This window comes from Bison bison, unplaced genomic scaffold (assembly GCF_000754665.1).
Source record: "Bison bison bison isolate TAMUID 2011002044 unplaced genomic scaffold, Bison_UMD1.0 scf7180017864378, whole genome shotgun sequence".
NCBI classification, from domain to species: Eukaryota; Metazoa; Chordata; class Mammalia; order Artiodactyla; family Bovidae; genus Bison; species Bison bison.
Genome location: NW_011494950.1, coordinates 6,955,011 through 6,957,754, shown reverse-complemented (window position 1 = coordinate 6,957,754; position 2,744 = coordinate 6,955,011). Strand labels below are relative to the sequence as shown.

The window sequence follows — 2,744 nt, the reverse complement described above, 5'->3', positions numbered from 1 at the left end:
ATTTAAGGCTTCTTCATTCTAGTAGTTTCTTTTCACCATGAATTTGCCGATGATAAAGAAGGATCTCTTTCCATCTCCACTATGAATTTTCTGATGTTTTATAGGGCTGATATCAGCAAAATCTCTTTTCCACATTCATTACACGCATAAGGTTTCTTTGCACCATGAATTCTTCCATACTTAGTAAGGTCTGAACTGGATCTGAAAAGCTTTCCACACAGGCATTACAAGCATGGAGGATTTTTTTTCCCATCAAATATTCTCTTCTCTCTCTCATGTTTCAAAAGAAAATCTCTGAGCTTGTCTTAAAGTCTTTTCCAGTTAATACATTCACAGGGTTTCTCTTCACTATGCTTCTTCATATACTGGAAAAAGCTTGATTATTCACTGCAATTTCTTTCACATTGGGAATGTTTCCCTACCCTATGAAATTTCTGGTGTTGAAGGAGAATTGAGCTCTGCCTGAAGACCTTCCCACATTTTTACAGTCACATGAATGAATAAGTTCTCAGGAGTGAATCCTCAGATGTCAAATAAAACCAATCTCAATGACTAAAAATTACTTTATATTCATTACCTTCATAAGATTTCTCTCTACTAGAGTATTCTGAGGCATCAAGCATGAACACTAACAACAACATCAAAAAGCTTTCAGACACTAAATACACATAGAATTTCTGTGCATCAAAAATCTCCCAGTGTCATACCTTCTAAAAATTTTTCAGAGTGATAGTCCTAGGAACTGTAACTCTATGCTATTTCTTCTAGAGGTTTTCCTCATATAGCAGACATCTAGCTCAGCCTATTCTCAGCCATCGCACTCTCAGCCTTTCTCTTCAGTAGGATTATTTTTATAAGTGGCAGGCAGTGGTGTGCCTGCAACAGACCTCCCTGGAAAAGGGAACATGTTAGATTCATTCCTGCCAAGCTTTCTTGAAGCCTATGTCATCACATGTTAGTCTTCTCCACAAAAGAGACTCTGACCAATTGGTCTTAGATTCTGGATTCATAATATTCTCTGAAATTTGGCTTTTTCTGAAATTTCCCTCTATCGAGTAGATCGTACTTAATTATAAATGATAGATCCTCAAACATAAATGGGTATAAAATATGTGTAAACCATTCACAAAAAGGAAATACAAACAGATAATAAACACATGAAATACGTCACCTTATTAGTCATCAATAACTGAAACAAATTGAAATAACCATGTGAGGTTAACTGTTCCTTTTTCATTCTCACCAAGCAATTTATATGAGTGCATGTTTGATTGTGGTCTTTGCTGTTATGAATGTAAACTGGTACCAGTTTCTAGAAAACAACTTCCCAATGTGTAATTATCAGTCAGAAAAATAGTTGTACCTTTTGAGCCACTCTTTAGAAAATCTATCCAACAGAATGGTCAGATTGCAAATAAAAATTCACGTACAAAATGACTCAAGGAAGCATTAATATTAGTGAAAAAATGGAAACACAAAATATCCAAAAACATGGAAACTGCAGTATACTCAAAAAATTGCAGTATACTCTTCTGATGGGATATTATGCAGACATCAAAAATGTTGCCAAAAGTTGTTATTGACAAGGGAGATTCTCATGAGATAATTTTTAAAGAAAGCAGGTTTTAGAGGAGAAAGTATGAGCTGATTGCATCCCTTCAAAATTCTTATGTTGAAGTCCTAACCTCCAATACCTCAGAATGTGACTATCTGGATACAGGACCTTTAAAGAGGTAATTTAGTTAAAATGAGGTCATTAGGGTAGGCCTTTATCCAATATGGCTGGTGTCCTTACAGGAAAAAGTTAGAACACTGAGACACACAGCAAAAAGAACATGTAAAGACATGACACAGAAGAAAAGATAGCTATCTACAAGCCAAGGAGAGAGAACCGAGAAGAAACCAACCCTATCAACACCCTGTATTTCGTTATGGCAGTACTGGCAATGGCAAACTAATATAGCAGAATACAAAACTGTATATACTGAAAGAAAATATATCAATTAGTTAATAGGATTTATAGCTGGGTAATGAAATGAACAAGTTTATTTCCTTCCCTATAAAGTTTTAATACAAAATATGTTTTTAAAAAGGTAAAGATATCCATAAGCAAACAATTTTAAAAGAACTGACAGAAAAAAATCATATAACTTTTACTTGATGAAGCTGCCAAAATGAGGTAGAAAGAAAATTGGTCAGAAAAGTAAGACCCAGGAACTTCTTGGCTTTGTCTCATTTTTAGGTGGCTGCTCAACTCAGGAAGGCTTGGAGAAGCAAAGTAATGTCAGGATGACTGGTTTGTTTGGAAGGTAGTGGCAGAGACAGTGAAGGAAATTCAACTGAGTAGAGAAATCAGAAGATGACCTGAACAAAGGAGGTGCTAAGAGTGAAAAGCAAGGATTTGGAAGAAGGAAGACAGCAAGACATTCATTTTCAGGGTACTGAAAAAGGGGAAGCAATAGAGGAGTAAGAAGTAACTGGGCATGCTAACAAAAAGGTAGCCACAAAGAAAACAGGAAAAAATCCTCCTTTGCCTGGTCTTGTGGCCCCCACCAGATGGAGAGTTTGAGAGGGGCATAGGGGTTCAGAATGTCACCCCAAAATATGCCATGTTCGCATATTGATTATTTTGAATTAAAGGTACTTGAGAAACAGCTAGTACAAGGATACTCTGGACCTCCTTTGTCTCCCTGAAAGCAGGAGAAAAGTTTCTCAAGGGAAAGATATCTTCCGTGTGGTAGAAG

At 36.3% G+C, this 2,744-nt stretch overlaps 1 long non-coding RNA gene across 1 annotated transcript in view; it reads right to left on the bottom strand.

The window, feature by feature from the left end:
- The window catches only part of LOC105001066, a 62,376-nt gene that overhangs the window by 24,850 nt on the left and 34,782 nt on the right, over window positions 1-2,744 (bottom strand). The window lies entirely within an intron of this gene.